We start from the raw sequence: 25,666 nt of genomic DNA on the forward strand, positions 1-25,666 counted from the left end.
GTGTCTCACATGGTAGGAGCAGAAGTCTTTACTAACTCTTGACCTCTTCCCTCAAACCAGTATTTCTAATCCCATTTTTAAGAGGCAACCAGTTTCCTGTCTTTCCAGAGACATTTCTCTCTCTCTTTCTCTTTCACACACACACACACACACACACGCACACACACACACACACACACAGTAGTATATTCTGTCCATTGCTCTTTCTGCTTTTTTTACTTAACAATATATCTATCCATTATATTTTGAGTGCCTCACTTTCAGTTCTTCTGTTCCTACCATATCCATCATTATCACACACCAATTGTTGCTTCTAACCTTCTTTTTGGCCCTCTATTCATCATTACACTAATCTTCAGAGGAAGTTACCTTTTTCCTTATCGGAAGTCAGAATTGTTTGAGGAAAAACTATTATAGAATTATTAGGCATAAATCACTATGGAATCATTAGGTATACCCCATTAACAGACCACTCAAAAAAGCTTCCAGCAAACTTTAACAGTACCACAAGCATGTGACTATTTGTAAATCATTTTCTTATGATGAACAAAGAGTAAAGGAACTCAGATATTTTGAAAATAGAAAGATCCACTTTTGTACCATCTTTTTATTTCTGCACCTATAATCTATGACCATGTATAGCACACTAAAATAATGTATTTTAATTTGCTATGACCACAAATAAGACTGTCCTAAGCTCTAAAATTCGATGTTTAAGTAGCTTATCCTTTATATTTAAATTGTTTCTACTCCAATAGTATGATTTTCCTCGTAAATTTGTATATACCAGGATGGAAGGCCTTTTTTTAAAAAAGAGACATTTTTAAAGAAATGTACTACACTTCATAGTGTAGAAAGAAGATGATATGGTTTGGCTGTGTCCCCACCCAAATCTCATCTTGAATTCCCATATGTTGTGGGAGAGACCTGGTGGGAGGTAACTGAACCATGGGGGCAAGTATTTCCCATGCTGTTCTCATGATAATGAATAAGTCTCATGAGATCTGATGGTTTTAAAAAGAGGCATTCCCCTGCACAAGCTCTCTCATTTTTTGCTTGCTGCCATCCACTTAAGATGTGACTTGCTCCTCCTTGCCTTCAGTCATGATTGTGAGACTTTCTTTTGTAAATTGCTCAGTCTTGGGTACATATTTATTGGCAGCATGAAAAAGGACTAATACAAAAGGGGATCTAATAGTCTGAAAAGAACCCTCTAATTCCAAATTTCTTTCTTTTTGAGAGAGAATCTTGCTCTGTCACCAGGCTGGAGTGCAGTGGTATGATCTCGGCTCACTGCAACCTCTGCCTTCGGGGTTCAAGCAATTCTCCTGCCTCAGCCTCCTGAGTAGCTGGGATTACAGGCATGTGCCATCATGCCCAGCTAATTTTTGTGTTTTCAGTAGAGATGGGGTTTTATCATGTTGGCCAGGATGGTCTCGATCTGTTGACCTCGTGATCCACCCACCTTGGCCTCCCAAAGTGCTGGAATTACAGGCATGAGCCACTGCACCCAGCCTAATTCCTAATTTCTTATGCTAGAGACGTCATGGGACAAAAGTGCTCCTCCAGGAGGGCTGTCTAGAATGGTCATGTTTAGGAAAAACTCAGGCAATATTTTCCCCTGTAATCTCATGCCACAACAATAATTAACACAGAAGACATATATGACCAAATATGTGTGTGGGGGTTTTTCTCACCACCAAGTATACAGTCACTTCTGCAGCAGACACCAACTTAATGTCCGCTAATTTAATTCCAACATTATCTACCTGAATCTAATGTCAGATACCACAGGTTGGGGGCTCAGATCCCAAAACTGCCCTCACCTTCAGACACGAGTTGCAAGTCTGAGCCTCTAGAACTTCTGATCAACTGGCTTCAAGCTGGGGTTCCCATGATCCTCTCTTTGGATCTCAATAATTTGCTAGGGTGGCTCATGGAATTCAGGGAAACACTTGTGTTTACCAGTTTATTATAAAGGATATTGCAAAGGATGCAGATGAAGAAATGCATAGCGTGAGGTATCGGGGAAGGGGCACGGAGCTGCCATGCCCTTTCTTGGTGTACCACCCTCCATGAACCTACACATGTTCAGCTCTCTAGAAGCTCTCTAACTCTGCCCTTTTGGGTTTTTATGGCGACTTCATTGTGTAGGCATGACTGACAACCATGCAGAAATGTGATTGGACAAAAAGCATATGATTTAAACTCAGCAAGGCTTGTTTGTTCAGATTCTTCTTGGCCTCTCTCTGCAGCATTCGTTCCTCCAGAGTATGGGGCAGGACTCTCTCTGAAGTGAGGGTCTTTTAGCCCACAATCAGATTAGAGTCCTGCCATAGGCAAGTAAAAGGAGGACAGGAGAAATGAGAAGGTGAGAGGGAGAAATTCTGTTTCCTGAGACCTGCTCCTGAGGCCTAAAGTGTCCAACATTATAACAAAGGACTGTAACATGGACAATGGGAGATATAAGCCAGGAACTGTGAATTTTATATATATATATATAAAAATCGCAGGTTGCCACATCTCTTTGCTGGCCAAGAGAACCCACTGCTCTGTGGGTCCTTGGCTTCTTTCTTCAGGACTTGGTGAAAAAGCTAGCCTTTAAAGATATTGTGCTGCTTCTGAAAACCTATGCAGACTCTGTAGAAGAGGGCCTTATTCTTGAAAGCTTTATGTTTAAGATTTGATTTTAGTATTACTTCATCTTTCATGTCCTTCTTGATCCTCTGCTTCATTCCAAACTTGGCCTTTAGAGTCAGAAAGACCTGGATTCAGGTACCAGTTCTACCTCTTATAACTGTATCAACTTAGACATGTGACTCAACCTCTCGATGCCTTGCTTTCAACTCCCACAATGATGGGAATAATGATATCTACCTTATGGGAATTTCATGAGGATAAAATGAGATACTGTACATAAAATGATTAACACAGAGTAGATGCTTCGTGTTTGTTAGTTATTCATTCAATTAATAACTACGTGTCAGAAACATACTTCAAGAGAAGGCTAAACATTCATGTATTAATAAGAGTTAGTCAATAAAGGTGGATGGAAGGGCCTTGGGATTAGATGAGGGAGAAGATTATTATTCCAAACAGAGGGAACAGCATGTGCAAAATTATAGAGTAACAGTGAGCATGTTATGTTTTAGAAATAGAAAGAGATTAAGATGACTGGACCAAGAAATGCAAGATGGGGGATGAAGCTGGAGACCATGCAGGAATTTATAGGCCAAGCTAAGGTATTCTAATTTCATATTAAAAGTAATGGGGTCACCATTATTATGCCTATTCTCCAAATGGAGAAATGGACTCAATGAAGGTAAATATTTTCCTAGTGCCAAACAACATGTGAGTTACATAGCATTGAAGGGTTTTAAATAAAAAGTGACATAATCCGATTTTGCTTTAGGAATATCAGTAGGACAACAGAATGGAGTATATGTGAGGCTGGGAGGCAAGGAAGCTGCTGAAGCAACGTACATGAAAGAAAATGAGATTGAGAGCCTTAGGAATTAGCATCGCAGGATGGTGAATATGGGGAATGGTGAAAGTGGTCCTTCTTCCCTATAGAGTTTGGCAATCCTTCTGCCTTCATTGGTGACATGACCATCAATGTCCCAGGCTTCAGGTACATGGCATGTGGACTGACAGATTCAAAGCAAAAGCAGGGGGTGAGAAGGACAAGGTGCGGAGAGGGAAAGATGAAACCGTAGCCATGCTATGCTGAGTCAAGCAAGTGGTGAAAGAGAAGAGAGCAATAAAGTGAAATCTCAACATGTGCAACAATCTTCCCTTGCTGATTAGGGGATGGATAAGCTATTTACAAGGTGTCTGTGTACTTTTTTCTTTTCTTTTTTACTATAAAGTAGTGGTAAATGCCTATCCAGGCCATAAAAGAGGCTAAAGAGAAGTCATTTAGTCTTGTTGCTCTGAATCTATGACTTGGGAGGTTATATTTTTTGTATCTGATCTTGGCCAGGTCCCTTTCTTTCATTGTTCTCACTTTTCTTATCCCTGTAATAAGGCTACATCGTCTAAGTCTGTTTTGAGTGCCTATTGTATATCATACGTTTTATGTGCATCGTCTCATTCATTCCACAACAACCTTGCAAGGAAGTTATCTCAGCTTTACAAATTAGGAAACTGAAATTTAGAAAGGTTAGATGGTTTTAATATTTATAATTTTTTTTTTTTTTTTTTTGAGATGAAGTCTCGCTGTGTCACCCAGGCTAGAGTGCAGTGGCACAGTCTTGGCTCACTGCAACCTCCACCTCGTGGTTTCAAGCAATTCTCCTGCCTCAGCCTCCTGAGTGGCTGAGATTACAGGTGTATGCCACCATGCCCAGCTAATTTTTGTATTTTTAGTAGAGATGGGGTTTCATCATGTTGGCAAGGCTAGTCTCGAATTCCTGACCTCAGATGATCTCCCTGCCTCAGCCTCCCAAAGTGCTGGATTACAGGTGTGAGCCACCATGCCCAGCAAATATTTATAATTATATCAGAAGAAGCTTTGTTATTGTACTGGGGCTGGAGAAAGCATTTCTATGCAAAATTAGAGCTTGTGAGCTTTTAGGAAAATAATTACAGATTACTCTCTATAAAAAATTTAAATTCCCTCAGATTGAAAGACACTTAAAGACAGTTGAAAGGCAGGTGGCAGGCTGAAAGAAACTATCTGCCTGGCATATAACAATATACAGAATATATAAAGAGAACTCACAAATCAATAAGAAAAATTGCAAATGACCTAAGACGAAAAAGTGAGCAAAAACTATAAACAGGTATTTCACAGAAATTGAAGTCTAAATGATCAAAAAACATAAAAAGATGTTCAATATCTCTACTAGTCAGGAGAAATTTTTATCTTTAATATTTTTCCAAAATATTGAAACATTTAAATTTAATCAAATTTTTTGTTTCTGAGAATTGTAATTGATTCTTTCTCACAGCAACCTCTTCTGTTTTAATGAGTGTGAGATTCTCTTGGGATAATAAATTATACACTTTAAAAATTACCTTTCATTTCCTGTATTAATCCCATTTTCTCAGAGGTTAATTCAGTAAAATAAAATGATACCACACAATGAATTAATTCAGCTTTATTTCAATGTTTGGTAGTTTTCTATTGTTTTTTACTATTTGTAAAAGAGGCCTAGATTAGCTGATGTGTCTCTGAAGACACTTGATCTCCTGGCAGTGAATATGACTTCCTGTCACAGGACCCAGCTATGGTGACTGAAGGAAGGGGAGGGCCAGGAGTACTGAGTGTGGTCAAATGGGCTCTGTTCTTCAGGGCATCTGGAACCTGGTTTTTTGCATGTGGTAGCTCCCTGTCCCTCAAGCTAGTTGTCAGTTATAGGGGTTATTGCCTAAACTCTGTAGTCCCAGAGCTCACACTGAGAGTCTTACTCAACAGAATATTAATTTTATTTGGCTATTTGAAAGTGGATTCATGGCTTTAACCCAGGGCTGAGGCCAAGTCAGCAGTTCTGAGAGTTGCAAGCTGATGCAGTTATTCCCCAAACCCTTCATTACATGTCGGCTGCCTCTTAGACTCAGTTACTTTGAATCCGAGTTTAGTCCTATTCTTCAGTAGGAAAGTTTATAGGGTTTCTCCTAGCTGGATTAAATCTTCTAGAAATTCCATACTCTTCTAGTCGATTGATATCCTTCATGTTATGGATTTATTTGTATTGCCATATTTCTTTCATCGTGTCATTATGATTTTGGGAGGGGAGAGAGGTAACTGAGGAGTTTAGTTAGCCATCTTAAACAAATCCAAATAATTATTTGAGTTCATTGGTGGTAAGTGCTTTGAAGGATAATACAATACAGTATGAAAGGGTATACTGGCTATCCTAATTTGGAGGAGTTTAGGGAAAAGCCTTCCCTGGAGATATATTTTAAAAGTTAGACTTCTACTCAGAAGCAGCAAAATAGGCTAGATGCCCTTTAGAGATTTCATTCATATTTATGATTCATTGGTTTCCCAAGTTTGTGTTCAATTTTTAAAAGAATTTTTTAAGGGATACTTAAGGGATACTTAAAAACCTGAAATTGCAGTGACCTGAGCTCAGCATTTCAGCTAGCTCCTCTGTCATCACCTCATTGAACTTGCTCTATTTAACCTAAATGCGCTCCTCAAAGGGTTAGAGCTTTTACTGGAGACTGGAAGACTTTTCTTTTCTTTTTTTTGGAGACATCTCCTTTTGTCACCCAGGCTGGAGTACAGTGGTGCAATTATGAATCATTGCTCACTGTAGCCTCGACCTCCTGAGCCCAAGTGATCAAGTGATCTTCCTACCTTAGCCTCCCAAGTAGCTGGGACGACAGGCATGTGCCACCATGCCCGCCTAATTTTTAAATTATTTTTTTATAGAGACAGGGTCTCTCTATGTTGCCCAGGCTGGTCTTGAACTCCTGGGCTCAACCCATCCTCCCACTTCTGCCTCCCAAGATGCTATGATTATGGGCATGAGTTGCTGCGCCAGGCCCTGTAAGACTTTTCAAGGGATTATCTTTCTTTGGGGAAGAAAAGCTAATTTCTTGACTTGGAAATACTTATCTCTTTTCTTTAACTCTAATTTCATGGAGGAAAAAAAGCTGCTACAGAAATTAATAGAATACCAAAAGCTAAATTGAACTTTCCTATAGAATTTAGAGTAAGTTGAATTTATACTACTTTTTTGGTTATAATTAGTAATTATTTTACTACCATGATTATACCTTGACCATCAGCATGAGGATCAGAACTATTATTACTCTTATAATCTTGTTAATAGGATAAACTAATGGCTCAACATAATGGGATTAAAGAAGAGATTCTTCTTGTTATACCTAAGTGTAAGTTTCAGGAACTTGTATTAAGAAGAGGTTCTCTAGAATATAAAAACTTGAATGAATGTTCTGATAGTTTCCAAGTTAACATCACCATAACAGTCATTAATGTATACTTCCCTTACCTAGTGAAGAATCCTCAAGTATGAAGATAAAATTTCATAAAATCTACTTAAAATGCATCGGAAGCATAGATTTGGTTATTCTATGGATCAAATTCTACCTTCTGTGTACATAGCAATGTTCACCACAGTATTAAAATTATAGTCATTTGTCATATGATTAGCCATAAATTAACTGGTATTACCAATACTTCAGTTGAAAAACGTGTTATTTTAGGCTGCGTGCAGTGACCCATGCTTGTAATCCCAGCACTTTGGGAGGCTGAGGCAGGATTGCTTGAGCCCTGGAATTCAAGACCAGCCTGGGCAACATAGTGAGAGCCCCATCACTACAAATACTAATAAAAAAATTAGCCAGACATGCTGGCTCACACCCATAGTTCTAAGCTACTCAGGAGGCTGAGGTAGGAGGGTTGCTTGAGCCCAGGAGGTTAAGACTGCAGTGAGCTGTGCTTATGCCACTGCGCTCTAGCCTGGGCAACAGAGTGAGACCTTGTCACAAAAAAAAAAAAAAAAAAAAAAAAATGTGATCTTGGACTTGTCTGTAAAAGAACAATTGGGAAGAAAATTGTGTTTTAAGAGTTTGTTATTTTAGAGTAACAATAGAAGGATGCATTAGCTACTTGCTATTTCTCTTACTCTCTATGTCCGAGAAAAATTACATTCCCAAGAAGCAATATACCTGGATTTTGTAATCTCAACTCCCCCACAGAAATTGCTTCTTAGAGATATGACTTAATATGTTGCCCTCTCAATCTTTATGGAAGTGTGCTCTTTGAAGTCTTTTTACCCCAGAAAAAGGTAAAATCCTATTTGTATCCTAACATCTGTTAGGGAAAGATTTCTTTTGATATTTAGTTAAAGAAATTTCTATCTCTAATACACTTTCTTCTTAGCATATGAAAATTTATTGCTACCATTTTTGAATCATCAAACCTTATGATGTTGGCCTTTCCTTCTTGTTTTTGCATCAGGCCAAGAGAGATGTTGGCTACTTTGACAACCTTAAAGCAAAATCCAGGAATGTCACCAACAGCATGACTTTTGCAACCAAATCTAGCAACCAGAACTTTATCATTTTCCTCAGTAAAGTTTAAGCAACTGTCATTGCATATGAGATCTGTGGTTTTATTGCATTTCTTGGTTAGCTGGACCCTGATACACTTCTTGCTGGCAGCATTTGGCTATTTGGGTTCAACCTCTACTTTTTCTAGTACAATTCTCTTTGCATGTGAAGTGCCTTCAAAGGGGTTTGCCTTGGGCCGGGTGTGATGGCTCACACCTGTGATTACAGAATCCCAGCACTTTGGGAGGCCAAGGTGGGAGGATCACTTGAGTCCAGGAGTTTGAGATCAGCCTGGGCAACACAGTCAGGTCCTATCTATTAAAATTTTTTTTCTTTTATTTAATTAGCCAGATGTGGTGGTATGCACCTGTGGTTCCAGCTACTCAGGAGGCTGAGGTAGGAGGATCACTTGAGTCTGGGAGGTTGAGGTTGCAGTGAGCTGTGATTGTGCCACTGCATTCCAGCATGGGTGACAGAGCAAGACCATTTCCCCCGCAAAAAAAAACTTAGTGGCAGCTTGCCTTCAAAAATATATGGAAATGGGTCTTAAACTGTTTATTATGCCTCTTCTGGTCGTGTTGGTGGCTACAGAGCTTCCTGGCAGTATAAAGACTGCAACACAGGCCTGGTGTGGTGACTCATGCCTGTAATCCCAGCACTTTGGGAGGCCGAGGCGGGTGGATCACGAGGTCAGTAGTTTGAGACCAGCCTGGCCAATATGGTGAAACCCTGTCTCTACTAAAAAAAATACAAAAATTAGCCGGGCGTGGTGGCACACGCCTATAGTCCCAGCTACTTGGGAGGCTGAGGCAGAAGAATCGCTTGAACCTGGGGGGCGGAGGTTGCAGTGAGCTGAGATCATGCCACTGCACTCCAGCATGAGTGACAGAGCAAGACTCTGTCTCAAAAAAAAAAAAAAAAAAAGACTCCAACATTTGCCCATCTTGCTGGTGCCACAGGCCCGAGTGTAAGATCTAATATACTTTAATTAAAAATTGTGGCAAAATACACACAACATAAAATTTATCATTTTAACCATTTTAACGTGTACAGTTTAGTAGTGTTAAGTATATTCACATTGTTATACAGGACTTTTCATCGTACACAGCAGAAATTCTATCACCTATTGTGATGGTTAATTTTATACATTAAATTGGCTGGGCCACAGTCCCCAGATATTTGGTCAAACATTATTCTAAATGTTTCTTTGAGGGTGTTTTTGGATGAGATTTACATTTATAAATACACTGCCATGGGACTTTTAACTTTTAAAAATGAGATTTACATTTAAATTAATGGACTTTGAGTAGAGCAGACTGCCCTCCATGATGTGAGTAGGCCTTATCCAATCAGTTGAAGGTCTGAAAAGTACAAAAGACTGCCTCCTTCAAACAACAGGGGCTTCTGCCAGCAGACAGTCTCGTAGTGCAACATGGGCTCTTCTCTGGGTCTCCAGCCTGGTGGCATTTGAACTTGAATTGCAACATTGGCCCTTGCCTGAGTTTCCAACCTGCCAACCTACCCTGCACATTCTGGACTTGCCACTCTTAAACTTTCTTTGTGTGTGTGTGTGTGTGTGTGTGTGTGCATATATATATTCACATCCTATTGGTTCTGCTTCCCTGGAGAACCCTGATTTATACAACCATTAAACAACAACTCTCCCATTTCCCTGTTTACCCCTCCAACTCCCCAGCCCCTTGCAGCCATCATTCTACTTTGTTTGTTTGTTTCTTATTACTTATTTATTTATTTTGAGACTGAATCTTATACTTGTCACCCAGGCTGGAGTGCAGTGATGTGATCTTCCCTCACTGCAACCTCCGCCTCCCGGGTTCAAGCGATTCCCCTGCCTCAGCCTCTGGAATGACTGGGACTATAGGAGTGCGCCACCACAACTGGCTATTTTTTTTGTATTTTTAGTAGAGACGAGGTTTCACCATGTTGGCCAGGTTTGTCTCGAACTCCTGACCTCAAGTGATCCACTTGCCTTGGCCTCCCAAAGTGCTGGGATTACAGGCGTGAGCCACTGTTCCAAGCTTGTTTGTTTTTAGAGATGGAGTCCTGCTCTGTTGCCTAGGTTGGAGTACAGTGGCACAATCACAGCTCACTGTAACCTCAAACACCTGGGCTTGAGCAATCCTCCTGCCTCAGCCTCCTGAGTAGCTGGAACTACAGGTGCGAGCCACCATGCCCAGCTAATTTTTAAATTTTTCTGTAGAGACATGGTCTTACTATGTTGCCCAGGCTGGTCTCAAACTCCTGGCTTCAAGTGATCCTCCTGCTTCAGCCTCCCAGAGTGCTGGGATTGCAGGTCTGAGGCACTATTCCTGGCCTCTACATTCTGTTTCTATGAGTTTTACTACTCTAGATATTTCATATAAGTGAAATTATATTGTACTTGTCTTTTTGTTACTGGCTCATTTCACTTAATGTAATGTTCTTAAGGTTTCTCCATGTTCGTAGTATGTGTCAGAATTTGCTTTCTTTGTAAGGCTGAATAATATTCCATTGTATGTATATGCCACTTTGTATTTATCCATCCACTCATTAAAGGACACAAATTGCTTCCATTTTTTGGCTACTATGAAAAACACTGCTATAAATATGCATGTATGAGTATCTCTTCAAGACGTTGCTTTCCATTTTTTAAATCTATACTCAGAAGTGGAATTGCTGGATCATACACTAATTCTATTTTTAATTTTTTAAAAAGTTGCCATACTGTTTTCCATATGGCTGCACCATTTTCCATTTCTACCGAGTGTACGTGGGTTTCAGTTTCTTCACATTCTCACCAATACTTGTTATTTTCTGTTTTGTTTTTTAAATTTTATAGTTGCCATCCTAATGGGTGTGAAGTGGTATCTCTTTGTGCTTTTGATTTACAGTTTTGTAATGACTACTTAATGTTGAGCATTTTTTTCATATGCTTGTTGCCCATTTGTATATCATCTTTGGAGAAATGTCTATTCAAGTTATTTGCACATTTTTACTTCAGGTTGTTTAGTTGTGTTGTTGTCGAGTTGTAGTTCATTACATATGAACTACATGAGAAGGATGTTAACTCCTTCTCAGATATATGAGTTGATATATCTTCTCTAATTTTGTAGGTTGCCTTTTAACTCTGTTAATTGTGTCATTTGATGTGCAGAAAGTTAATTTCGATGTAGTCCAGTTTATCTATTTTTCCTTTTGTTGCCTATGTTTTGGTGTCATATCCAAGAAATCACTGCCAAATCCAATGCCATGAAGGTTTCTCCCTATTAAGAGTTTTATAGTTTTGGGTTTTATGTTTATGTCTTTGACCAATTTTGAGTTAGTTTTTTATATGGCATAACGTAAGTGTTATAGACTAAATTGTGCACCCTCTTCAGTTCATATGTTGAAGCTCTAACCTACAATGAGACTACATTTGGAGATAAAGCCCTTAAGGGGATAATTAAGGTTAAATGAGGACATAAGGGTGAAGCCCTAATCTAATAGGACTGGTGTCTTTATAAGAAGAGGAGGAGACACCAGAGATCTTGCTCCCTCTCCATGTGCATGCAGAGGAAAGGTCATGTAAGGACTCAGTGAAAAGCTGGTCATATACAAGCCAGAAAGAGAGGCCTTCCCAGAAACTAACTCTGCTGCCACCTTGATCTTGGACCTACAACATCTAGAACTATGAGAAAATTAAATGTCTATTGTTTAAGACACTCAGTCTGTGGTATTTTGTTATGGCAGCCCAAGTAGCCTAACAGAGTAAGTATATACCTTCATTATTTTACATGTGTATATGTGGTTTCCTCAACATCATTTTTTGGGAAAAGACTGTCCTTTTGCCATTGAATAGTCTTGGCACCCTTGTTGAAAATCATTTGACCATATGTGTGAAGGTTTACTTCTGTACTGTATTCAATTTCATTGTCTGTATGCCTATCGTTATGCCAGTCCTACACTGTTTTGATTACTGTTAACTTTATAATATGTTTTGAAATCAGGAAGTATGAGCCCTCCAACTATGCTCTTATTCAAAATTGTTTCATCTATTCAGGGTCTTCGGGAGTCTATATGAATTTCAGAATGAATTTTTCTATTTCTGCAAAAAAAGCTGTTGGGATTTTGATAGGAATTGCATTAACTCTGTAGATTGCTTTGGGTAGTATGGACATCTTTACAATATTAAGTCTTCTAATTCATGAACATGGAATGTCTTTAAATTTATTTATGTTTCCTTTCAGCAACATTCTGTAGTTTTCATTGTATAAGTCTTTTGCCTCCTTGGTTAACACTATTGTAAATGGCATTATTTTCTTAATTTCCTTTTGGATTTTTCATTGTTAAGTGTATAGAAACACAACTGATATTTGTATGTTGATTTGGTATCCTTCAACTTTGCTGCATTCATTTATTAGTTCTAACAGTGTGTGTGTGCGCGTGTGCGTGTGTAATCTTTAGGGTTTTTGTTTGTTTGTTAGTTTTTTGAGATGGAATCTTATTCTGTTGCCCAGGCTGGAGTGCAGTGGCGCCATCTTGGCTCACCACAAACTCTGCCTGCCAGGTTTGTGTGCGTGTGTGTGTGTGTGTGTGTGTGTGTGTGTGTGTGTGTGTGTGTGTGTGTTGGGGACAATGATGGTGGTAGAGTCCATCCTCAAAAATATGTTAAGACTTGATACATACATAATTTAGCCTGAATCTACATGATATCAAAGTAATTATTTAGAAGTAAAAATTTTGTGGCCTGGAGCAGTGGCTCATGCCTGTAATCCCAGGACTTGGGGAGGCTGAGGCAGGAAGATTGCTTGAGCCCAGGAGTTCAAGACCAGACAGGGCCAAAAGTGAGACTTTGTCTTTACAGTATGTAAAAAATGTTAAAAATAAACCAAGTGTGGTGGCATATGCTATTCGTGAGGCTAAGATGGGAGCCCAGGAGTTGGAAGCAGCAGTGAGTTACAATCATGCTACTGCACTCCAGCCTAGGCAGCAAAGCAAGACTCCATCTCTTAAAAAGAAAAACAAAAGTGAAAAATTCTGTCAAGAAGTTACTTTGCCCTGAAGTGCTAAATGACTAGAGTTGCCAGTTCTGTAGTTTATAATTTGTATACAAGCAATCTTATTCAAGGTTTTTCTCCGTAAAATGTGTACAGATCATTATAAATGTCACCAAATCATTTTGAGTGGTAAGCATTTTTAAGTTCTGAGAGAATTCATAATATAAAGCAGCCAGTACAAACTGGCAGGCCAAATCAGGCCTGCAGACATATTCACTTTGGCCTATACATTTGTTGGCCCACACAGTGTTTTTTGTTTCTGTTTTGTTTGTTTGTTTGTTTTTTAATTCTCGTTGTCAACTTATTAAATAGGGAGGTTTCATGCAAAAATCATTATTCCTAACTTTTTTGGAAAATTTGCTGACCTGGCAAGACTGAGCCTCCATTCTCACATGGCAACAGTTGGCTGGAGCTGGGGAGCAGCTGCTGGTGCTATCCAGTTCTCCTCGGTCCCCACCCCATTCTGAGACGGGATGAACACCGAGGCAGTGGACCTACCGGTCTCTACAGGAACCTCTTCTAACTTCCCACAGTGGCCAGCAGAATGCAGGGCTCAGGGTGGGCTCTCAGTAGGTGCTTGATTGTTCCCTGATTCTGATTCTTCAGACTTCTTTGCTTTCTTCCTTGATTGAAAAGGAGATGGTAGGACTATGACCTTAAATAAATGAAATGCCACAAAAGGAAAATGATTTCGACAATTCAGAGAGAAGGGAATGCCTTAAAAGAAAATATTAACACAAATATAATTTTTTACTATGTAATTTAGCTTTGAATTCTTTCTCTTATGTGAGGAAAACTGAAGAAAACAGCACCCAAGAAATAAGCCCTCTGTTTAATACAAGAAGGAAGCGGGGGCAAAAGGTTAGTCAGCCGTATTACAGTGGTCAAATTCTTGAGTTAACATAAATAGAAATAGATACAGAAAATGAGGACCATATGGTGGGCTAGGTCACAGCCACCGTGTGTGTGTGTGTGTGTGTGTGTGTGTGTGTGTGTACGCGCGCACGCGTACATATTCAACTTAAAGTATCCCAAAATATTAATTCCCCCTTCTTAATTACTGAAGCAAAGTATAATCGTCAATCCTTATTAAAATTGATTTCAGTATTTCTACCATTCCTATTAAAAATAATGCTCATTTTAAAAGTGTAAGAAATGCAGAAATTCCAAGAAGAAAGGGAAAATACACCCAAGGCCCACTACCTAATATGAACTATTCTTAAAATTTGTTGCACACCATTCCAGAAACCTCTGCATATAAACCTCTCTACTTAGAGGTGTTTCTGATCAGCTTAGAAGGGTCTCCAGGGATGACAGAGGATAGCAGCCTGAACTGAATTGGAATCAGTCCTCTACTCTCCTTGAACAGTTTTTGATCCTTTTATTCTTTGAACTATATGTCTTGTTTATAAGTGAGCTTTGACTCACCAGAGTTGGAAAACCCAAGAGACATTGGAAAGAGGTGGAAGAGATAATGTATACTCATTGAAAAAATCAGCAAGAAAGGAGGAGAAGAGAAGGAAAGGAACAGCATTCATGAAAGCCATCCAAGATGGAGAAAAAAGAGCAAAGAATGATCCAGCAGTGGGGATTCTGTGGTGCAGACAGGGCTGACTTACTATCAGGCACAGTGCTGAGAGGCCAGAAAAGTGTTTTAATTTCTTTAACACCAGAAGAAAAATAAATGAGCCTTTAGGTCAAGAAAAAAGGTTGTTTTTATTGTTTGTTTGTTTGTTTTGAGAGAGTCTCACTCTGTTGCCCAGGCTGGAGTGCAGTGGTGCGATCTTGGCTCACCACAACCTCTGCCTTCCAGGTTCAAGCAATTCTCCTGCCTCAGCCTCCCAAGTACCTGAGAAAACAGGTGTGTATCACCATGCCCGGCTAACTTTTGTATTTTTAGTAGAGACGGGGTTTCACTATGTTGGCCAGGCTGCTCTCGAACTCCCGACGTCGTGATCTGTTCGCCTCGGCCTCCCAAAGTGCTGGGATTACAGTTGTGAGCCACCACGCCCAGCCAAGAAAAAAGTTTCGATATATGATATTAGTGTGTTTATCATTATACCAACACAGTCATAAGACAATTTTTAATATATTTTTATGAGGAAGGGGTCCATGAAGGCAAAAGTGTCTAGGGCCCATAGAAGTCACAAAATGCACCCCTGGGTACACTGTCATGTCCCAAACGATTTAAATTTATTAAACATGTATGTGCTATGCAGTTTTTGCATACCTGTGATATTCTTATTCTAATTTTACAAACGAAGACTCTGATGTCTGTAAGGCGGTGAAGAAAGTGATGGAGTTGTGGGGCCTGCTCCCAGGTGTCCCGATCTTCATTTCAGTGTATGTGCAAAGAGTGCCACAGGAGGGGCAGAAATGGGGCAGGGACCAATATGGAAAGAACAGAATCAAAATTTAAAATATGGAAGGATTTATAACTGGCCAAGTGTCTCCCCAGCCACCACATTTTCTTCCTGAGATGACACTTAGTTGTCAAAATGTATACTTTTAGGTAGCTCAAGAAGGTATAAGGGAAAGTGAGGGGATGGTGCTGCTGCCCAAGACGGGCTCATCAGGGTGGTTATTATTAGTGCTTCACTTTCCTTTGTGATCATGTTCTATAAAAATGAATAAGACATGACAGAAACAAAGTTTAAGCCCTTGGCATAAAGTTCAAGCCTTTTAAAGACATTTAGTAAGATTGCCAGTTGCTGAGTTGTTACTGTGTTTAGAGGAAGGCTGCATTAAAATTCAGTAGTGAGTTAAGGTTCTTAACTGATACATATGGGCTTTCTAAAAAACCCAGTTTCTCACAGAAAGATTGTTTTTGTCTTTCATAAAATATACACACACACACACACACACGTATATATGTGTGTGTTATATATGTATATGTGTGTGTATATATTTTGCTCCCTTTTGCTATATTATCTATAAATTAATTTTATTCTGAACTTGAACTTGTGGTTTGGTATGTAGCCCAAATGAGTCATTCAAACAAAAAAAGATATGATCTCATGAGCATTATTTTAAACGTTTACTCTATTATTCAGAAGTCTTCATGTTTCTAGAAACAGCCATCTCTGCCTCCCAGATGGTCAACTGTGGACAATGAGATAACCCCTACAAAGGAGTGAGGAGAGGATAGTGCCTCTAGGAGGCACTGTACTGATAATCACACCTCAAAAAGCCATGCTGCTCTGGTCTGAGACAGAGACCGTCCCAAAGTCTAACTCTCCTAATAAACTATCAGATACTACATTAAAAATTAATTTGGACTAGAGTTACCCTGTGATTCACTTTATGTAGATCTAAGAAAGCAAGAACATTAGTTAGCTTACAGCTAACCCGGCAGCATGTTTTCCTTCTTAGCTGCAGGGGAGAAAAATGTACAGGAAAAGGTGATGTAATGATTGTCTCACGTTCATTATTCTCTCCCAAATGAATAACCTTCCACAGCAAGGATGAGCTCACTCACTATTAGTGGAATAACATCTGGTGAGCCCAGCTGAACATGCTATTGATTTGGGGTTATATTTAACCAGCAGAGATTCAACTGTTGTTACATGTATCACATGTGCAGCCCAGTTATATTGCAAATATCTTTTTAAGGGGTAAGGAAATACTCCTTAAAGTATTTTAACATGCAAGACTTTTCCTTATGAAACAAGGCACCAACCTATTCCAAAAGAGATTTTAGGCTATTATTAGAGTGGAATATCTCAGACATGTGACAGATGCCTTGGTTCGCTTTGGCTGAGGCTCGGATGCTTGCCATAGCTATCTAAGTTTAAATTTCAAATCACGGATAGGAATCTCTCTCCTTCAATTTCCCTTCCCATTCTTAATTTCCAGGCAGGCCTGCCACATGGACAATGGTGAATTTTGCAGTGTAATCTCTCTAATAGATTTACTGTAAATGATGAATCATCCTTGTACTTAAATCTAATGAGTAATGCTGTAAGTCAATTTGGTTTTAAAAAATGCAACCTAGCTAAGGTCATCAGTTAAATGTGCTAATACAGAGTAATGTAGATGTTCAGACACAAGCAGAATCGGTCCTAATGGTCAGGAAGCCCAGATACTCTGGAATCTGCAGTGTGTCAAAACCTGTAGGAGAATTGCTCCCTGAAAATCATGACATTTAGAAAAGAAGATAAGAATTTCATTCCATCAGCATGAGGAACACTCCCTCAAGTTTAGGTTCCTCTGATTGTTCTCTTCATAAAATATATTAATACTTTATTGTGAAGACACTAACATGCTATTATAATTTTTATTTAAAAGGCCAGTTATGAAAATAATACCTATTTATTGAAGAAGACACAAGAAATTCAGAGAAGCACAAAGAAAATACAATGCTAACCATGCAGACCTGTTGGCATACGTTAGTCTTTTTTATTTGAGTCTATGTAAGCATTTTCTCATGTTATTAACTATTCTTCTATATTTTATTCTGAATGGTCATATAATGGATATCATGTGACTGTACCATAATTTATCAAATCTGCTCCATCTTGGCCTCTAATTTCTTGCTATTATAACCAAGGCTGTGATAAAAGTCTGTATAGCTAAATCTTTGCACACATAGGTGATTATTTGCTTAGGATAAATTTGCAGAAATAAAATTGTTGGGTCAAAGTGAATGTGTACTTTTAAGGGTTTCGATAACTGTTAAGGATACCATCATAAGAGAATGGGAGATTTGCTTCCTTCCCTGCAAATAGTATCCTCAAGTTAGAGATGCTGCCCAAGTTCCTCTGCCTCAGTCAACCTCTGGTTCCTTATCTATAAAATAAGAGGGCTGGAACAATGAGAAAGCAATGATGTTAATCCTGCCAAATGACTCTCATATATTACCTCATTTACTCTCTGTACGGTAATCCCCTGAGACAGGTTAAATGCCTTGGTGAAGTTCAATAGCTTACAGAGAGAAGAGTCAGAACTTGAACCTGGGTCTGCCCTCTTCAAAGCCTGTGCTCTCACCTACCTACCTATACAGTTGCTTCCAGGGCTATTACTGTCACTCACTGATCCTATACACTATGTGAGAGCCACTGTCCCAGGTGCAGGGGATTCAGTGGTGAACTAAACAAAGTCCTTGACCTCGGGACTCCTAGTAGGGAGACAGATAGTAAGTTTGTAATAAAGTATCAGGTAGCAGTAAGTTCTATGGAGAAAGATGAAGCAGGAAAGAAGATAAAGGATGGCTAGGATCCTGTTTTAGATAGAATGGTGGAAGAAAGCCGCTGTGTCTGAGTGGATGAAGTGAGTGACGCTGCCATGGAGATTTGTGGAGAGTAAACTCTGCAGGCAGAGAAGCAGCAGTACAAAAGCCCTAACACTGGGACATCCCTCGTGAGTTTGGGGAACTGCACAGCTGTCATTAGGGCTGACATGCAGTGAGACTCACACTGAGTCTATGAATTGGCCCAAGCATATTCTGGGGCAGGGGTAGAGATTAGACACAGGTGAGCACTGAGCAGCCACTGACAGGCAACACTGGTGGAGGTGACGTCACCTCTATGCTTCTGAGGAGGAAAGATGGCTAACTCTCGTCACCTGATGCTCCTGTAGCTGGCGCTTAGGCCACAGCACTAAAACTCTATGCCCTGGGAAAACTCATGCAAATGCATTTCTGGAATCAAAGGGAAGAATTTTGATCCATGGATCATTCGGCCATATCATTTCTCCCCTTCTCCCGAGGAGAAGCAATGTTTGCTCCATATATCACTGAGAAATAAAATAGCAAAATAAAACATAAAGAATTTATTTGACTATAATTATCATGCAGAATTGGAAAAATATTCCATTTCAAAGTTATTCATCACTTTAGAGGACAAACACATCTATCCAGAGACCAGCTGTTTCCTGATGTCATTTAAATTTGAAAACCCCACATGTTCCGCTAGAGGAAGGAATCTAGCTTCCTTTCTGTTCTTGCAAACTTTTTAAATTTAATTTGGGATTCAGTTAATTTATTATACATTATGAAGAGCCTAAATGTTCTCACAGACCAATTTTCAAGAGTATAGTAACATTGTATAGTATATCATTGCTTGGTTGGAGTTACCTGAAGCAAATGAACTGAGTAATACAGTGTACATCAGATAGAAGAGATGTGACATACATAAAGAACTTTTATTGTTCCAATGTAATAACCCATGCAACTTATGCTAGAAAAAGCTGGTGTGCTTTGGAATATTCCAGCTTCAGGATTAAATTCATTCCATCTACTCTAGCAGGGAGGAGGGACATTCTTAACAGCTGGGACCAGAATCTGTGCCAGTGAACTACTCCATAAACTATGAGCCATGGAAGATGCCTCCTGAGGACATGGGATAGCCGGGGACAAAGAACAGTCACAGCTAATCGTCTCTACAATAAACACATGGAGATGGGAAAAACTGAGAGGAGAGAGAGTGGTGAAGAAATATGATGATATGCCTTAAAATCTTTTCAGATGTAGATTATGCAATGTTCAGTTTTAGGATCTTTTCATTTCTGTGATGTAAACCCACCTTCACCATCCCAAATCTTTAGTGGATTCTGCTATATACACAAATGCCTTGTGTGGATGCTGTGCGTGTGTGAGCTTGTGTCCTGTGGGAATTGAGAGACTGAGTTCCATGTCTGGGTTAATGTGGTACAGAAAAGGGATGGCACATGCAAGATAATCTGTCAATTAAACTCATCAGTGGAAGCAGCACTCAGAGCCAGAAATAACAATGAGAGTAAAAGTACCCTGGGAATTCCCAGATATTCTGGGGACAGGCATTGGATTTTCACTGAAGGAAATATGAAATGGGAGTTCGAACCACCTTAAGAGGCAAGGATACTCTTCTGACATCTGGGTTATCTGTTAGTGAATATTTGGAATTGAATGGGTTCTCTCGTATTTATCATGTTGCTTTTGAAGCATATGATTGTAGTTAAGATATAAAATGTAGACACAAAGATTTCTTACTTCTTGGCTGGGTGTGGTGGCTCACACCTGTAATCCCAGCACTTTGGGAGGCTGAGGCAGGTGGATCATGAGGTCAGGAGTTCGAGACCAGCCTGAGCAACATGGTGAAACCCCGTCTCTACCAAAAAACACAAAAATTAGCCAGGCGTGGTGGTGTGTGCCTGTAGTCCCAGTTACTCAGGAGGCTGAGGCAGGAGAATCACTTGAACCCAGGAGGCAGAGGTTGTTGTGAGCTGAGATCGTGCCACTGCACTTGAGCCTGGGCGACAGTGCGAGACTCCGTCTCAAAAAAAAAAAAAAAGATTTCTTACCTTTGGGTAATGACTAGGGCCTTGGGCTGAATGTCCAGAAGTTACCCAGTTATCTCTGGTTCTCTAGGATATTCTGGATTGTGAATATCCCAATATTTCTTAATTTCTACAGTCCTGAAGAAGTTCTTCACAGGACTGGGTCAGAGGTTCTGAATCGATACACAAGTGTTCTAGAAGTTACTGTGTATTGTGACTATAGAAACCAAAAGAAAATACTTGCAGGAAAACATCAGGAAATATTAGGCTAGAGGGTTTGTTGAATGTGGTTTCTTGAGTCTCCCCGGTTCTTCATGGGAGACAGACTTGGGTTGGTAGCAATGGCAATCTGCATGGCCATGGTTAGTTCTCTCAGATCAACAGAAGCCCCAGTTAGAGGCTTATAAAACTTCTCATCAACCTCACTACCCTAAAGCTCTATCATAATTTTTATAAAGTTGGAAGGAAAAAAAAAGCCTTTATTAAGTTTTATCACTTGGATAAAGATCATATTCCAAGTACAATTCTTGGTATGCCATATCACCATTTGGCTTCTTTGACCACAGGTTACTTGATGATTATTAGACATCACGTGCATAGATGCATAGCAATTATTTCTGAAGGCAAGCCTGTGACATATGCAATTGGTTCAATACTTAGGAGTGGCAGGGCCCAGCAGGACCAGCCATGGCCTCCCACAGAGTCGTATTTAACAATTGGTTGACTATGATATACAAGATCTGTGATATCATGCTAGCATGTTAGAAGTTGTTTTCCTAAGGGTCACAGTTGGCTATATATAGAACAATGCCATCAGCCAGAAAGAACTTCCTGATTGCATATATAGGATTTGCTTATGTTTACAGGAGGAGTAGCTTCCTATTTTCATTCCCATTCTCAGGGAAAGTGATTTGATCTAGATAGAGTAGAATCCCAGGACCATTTTGTTTGCAAGAAGAGAAACTCAACTCAATCCAATTTAAGTAAAATTTGAGCTTAATTGAGAGAATACTGGAATAGCTCAGAGAATTGAAGGATGGTTCTCAGGAACTACAGGAATGTTGAAGACCTTCATGACTGGAACCAGGCACTCAAACTCTAAATAGCACACTCTTCTGAATCTTATTTCTGTTTTCCTATGCATGTTGGTTGTATTCTATTTTACTACGAGGAGCTTTTTTTTTTTTTTTTTTTGAGACTGGGTTTTGTTATGTTGCCCAGACTGGAGTGCAGTGGCACAATTATGGCTCAGTGCAGCTTGATCTCCCGGGCTCAAGCAATCCTCCCACCTCAGCCTCCTGAGTAGCTAGGACTACAGGTGCACACCACCAGGCCTGACTAATTTTTAAAAAATTTTTAGTAGAGATGAGGTTCTGCTGTGTTGCTCAGGCTGGTCTCACACTCCAGAAGCTTTTTCTTTATGCTAGAAGACAAGATTTTCCCAGTCCTGGGCTTTCTTCATCCCTAGAGGAAAACAAGCTTCCTTTATGCAATGTTAGGTTAAAAAAAAAAAAAAATCCTGGAGCAGGCCTCTTACTGGCCAGATTTAAACCATGTTTCCAACCCTTGGATGAATTGCTATGGATAAGAATATGAAGCACCATGATTGGCTGGTCATGTGTCCATTTCTAAGAGTAAAGGCGGTGGGGGAGATTCTATTACCATAAAAAGAGTGTAAGATTCTATTACCATAAAAGAACTGTGCGCCAGGGAGCCATACAAGTTGGTATGGTACATCTACTGGCATTTTCCCACTGTCTCCCTTACCCTTATGGAGATCACTGAGAAGAGGAAGATTACCCATGAATTCAATCTGGCCCAAAGAAGAAAGCTGCTTCTTCATCTCTACGTGACTAACGTTGGTCCTTGGGGCAGATGGTTCCTTTGGCAAGATACTATGGTAGACTTTATTTCTGAAGCACAGGTAGAAATTGTTTTGTTTGTAAGTAGGAAATTGTTTTGTTTGTAAGTAGGAAAAAGAGACCAAAACTTCTTGGCATTATCTTGTAAAGTGCTAGTAGGCAGGGAAATTTAGGCAGATAACCTCACATTTAAAAACAGTTTATCTTCTCTAACATGGATCAGAGTATACTATGTTTGGAAAGTATTGTTTCTACTGGAAAAGGCATATGAGATGTATTTAGTCCAACAGTTACAGTGAAAACTGCAAGAATAATGAGGATGCTTAGGTTTAAGTTGGACTGTCACGGAGATTTCAAAAGAGAGATTGAACTTGTGGTGCAAAGCCCACCATGGCTGTCCCATGAGTCTCCTCATTAAAAGCAAAACAAAACTAAAGAAGGCAGTCTCCTACTGTGGGTGGGATATATACAGTAGGAATAAAGATTTACATTTGGAGAACTGAAGAACTAAGCATTTTTAAAAGGGGCAAGAGAAGGCTGGGCTTTTAAGCTAAGGGGGCAATGTTAGGAACCGGAATATTTCCACAGGAAGGCACGGGTAAAGGACTTCCAGTTTTTTCCCCACTTGGGCTGTGAGATTTGTCATATTTGTCATGCAATGTTAAATTTTTTCTCCTTATCTGACAAATCCCTCTAATTTTCACCAACCCTTTAAGTCTATTAGACAAGCACAAGTTCTATGTTGGTAGTATTGTGGGGAATTAAAGAGAAGAGCAACAAAAAGAAGCATGATCCTGTATCCTTCCATGGAGATCATTATCACAGCACGAGAAAAGGAATCCCAGATCATCCAGGTGGCACCAGGACAGAGGATCAGGGCAGAGCTGAAGGCAATGGAGAGGAACAAGTGACTCATAGAAACAGCTGCAAAGAGGGTGATTCAGGAACAAACTGAGGGACAAACATCCTCTTTCTCAAATATTCTAGAGGAAGATGACTTTCAGAGGTTAAGAAATGGGAATGGTGGGGGGAAGACACATATTGATTTTATTCTCTGCAATTAGACCCTTTTGCTCCTCCTCTTATTTCCCTATTTCTCAAAATTTATTACATTAATTTCTCTCTCCAAGATGGATCAAATATGCTTTGCTTATACAAGTATTTAGAGTTCATTTTATTCAACCATGAATTTTTATTAATTATATGTCTGTCATCCCCATTAGACTGAAAAGACAATGGCTATGACCCGCATACAGGGAAGATGGTAACTGAGATAGTGCTTTGCATACTGTTGTTGCTTAATAAATGGCTTTAAATTGATTTGAAAATGGTTTACTTAGTTGACTTCCTTCTTTGCAAGAGCCGACTCAGACCCACTGGCACTTCATTTTCTCCTTTAAATTGCCATATTATCTAGAATATTTTAATAACTTTCACCATTTTGAAATGATGCTAAATTGAACTAATTTTTCACTAAGCTTCTCAAGGAAGCAAAATCACAAATACTTCAGGTGTCATAAAATCAAAAGTACATATTGTCTTCCCACAAAGGGAAGAACCACAATGAGGTATCTGCTCTTAAGAAAAGTTCTTGATACTTTTAGGATGATCTCAACTTCCACTTAGGAAGTTGGACTGTTTCAGGAAGAGAGTAATTGTTGACCGAGAGGGAGTCAGATTTTCTAGTGATCCAACTTGAAAGGGCCAGCTATTGACAAATTGGTACTTTAAAATTTTTCTGCTTGACAAACAATCCCTAACTCCAACCTTCTTTAATCACTACATATTCCTGTGGATGTAACAGGCATTACATAAAGGGAGAATCTCAAACACAAACCGTAGCTTTTTTCATTCTACCAGTCTTCTCTGAGCAATTCCATTTTTTTTGTTGTTGTTGTTGTTTTAAAATGAATAACTGAAGATAACTTTGAATCCTGGAACATGGCTGTGATATGGAAAATGAAAATAAAAGAGTACAAAATAACATGTATATTGTGATTGCAGCTATTTAAAATATTTATGCCCATGAAAGATAATACTGCAAAAATAGCATAATTGTGTTGGAGAAGAGCAGAAGGAAGAAAGAAGCTGTATTATTTTGGTCAAATGTGATCCTTCTGTAAAAGAGACACCTGAAAATACAGTGGCTTAAAGGGCCAAAGTATTTGCTTTCCTCTGTACCAGTCCAGGGCAGGGAGGAAGGCAACTCTGCTCCATGTGGCCACCCAGAGACCCAGGCTCCTTCTGTCTTGCTCCCTTGTCATTCCCTAGGGCATTGTCCTCATCTGCTGGGTTGCAGTCATGACTGTGTTCAGCTCAAAGAAAGTGGACACAGTGTGGGGGAGTTTGTGCAATATCCTAGGGTCCATACTGGGAATCAACACTCCTATTTCTTCACCTGTTCCTTTGATGAATATTGTCTCGTGGCAACACCTAACTCACTGCAAAGAAAGTTGGGAAATGCAGTCGAGTTGGGCTCTCTTGTTCCCAGAGCAAAGTAGAAAATGGATTTTGGCTGATAGTCTCTGTTGTTATAGTTACCAATCATTGAGAATTGTGCTTAGTGATTTACACATACTGCCTCATTTAATCCACAAAACTTCATGTCCAAGATCTCCTTGCTTATAATAGTTACCAAACATATCGTCCTTGCATTACACCTACTGTCTTTCAGCATAATGGCATTCTGAATATTTATTATCTTAAAATATTTTAATGTTGTTATATAGTAGTTCCAACTTACAGAATTCATATTTCATTATCTCTAGAGCTCCTTTCGGCTCCGAAGTATTGCTTATTTATTTCCTACAAAAAAGAAAACAGGGCTCTATGGACCATTGACTGGAACTGAGGTGGTAGGAGGGGGTGGGACTCTAGGAAAATGTGAGATGAAAAGAATGGAGAACTATTGATTCATGTATTATGACTTTTATATCCCACATATTTTTGTTTCATTATTCATCTCCATCAATATCTAGTTTTTAAAATTTGCTTTGCATATTTTAAAAAATTCAGTATATTATTATATCAGAAATATGTTTAGGATCAGAATTCTGTGACTTTATTAACCATACGAATGTGGGCTTTTAATATTGACACTAGAGAACAAACCATTTTTATCATATTCCCTAATTTCTGACCTATAAGACCTTCCCCACATACACACATATACTTGTTAACTAAATCATGCATTTTAGTGTCATCCTTGGGTGCCAGCTATTCCAACATATGCCCCAAATCTGATAACTCATCAAGTACCATCAATTTTACTCCTTAAATGTATCTCTTTTCTCCCTTCTCCCTAGTCCCCTCTCAGAGTAACCACAGCTGACTGCTATTGTTTTCTGCATGTTCTAGTCTAATCCATTCTGTATACTGCTGCCAGAGAGATCTTTTCTAAAGCACAAACCTGATCATGGAACTGTTTGACTCACAACCATTCTGTGACTTTCCAACACTTTCAAAATATGGATCACCTGGTTTCAC

General features: G+C 39.4%; 1 long non-coding RNA gene across 10 annotated transcripts in view; it reads left to right on the forward strand.

Moving 5' to 3' along the window:
* Positions 1-25,666, forward strand: part of LOC123573636 (uncharacterized) — a 180,859-nt gene that overhangs the window by 60,558 nt on the left and 94,635 nt on the right. For 3 of the 10 annotated variants that reach the window (XR_010587025.1, XR_012435139.1, XR_010587028.1), the window contains one exon: positions 19,314-19,486. The exons of 6 other annotated variants lie outside the window; for them this stretch is intronic. This is a non-coding gene — a long non-coding RNA (uncharacterized lncRNA). Of the gene's footprint in view, positions 1-8,405; positions 8,718-19,313; positions 19,487-25,666 lie in introns of those variants that run through there. One more of the 10 variants, XR_012435140.1, reaches the window with a different exon arrangement.

Source organism: Macaca fascicularis, chromosome 5, assembly GCF_037993035.2.
Source record: "Macaca fascicularis isolate 582-1 chromosome 5, T2T-MFA8v1.1".
Classification (NCBI taxonomy): Eukaryota; Metazoa; Chordata; class Mammalia; order Primates; family Cercopithecidae; genus Macaca; species Macaca fascicularis.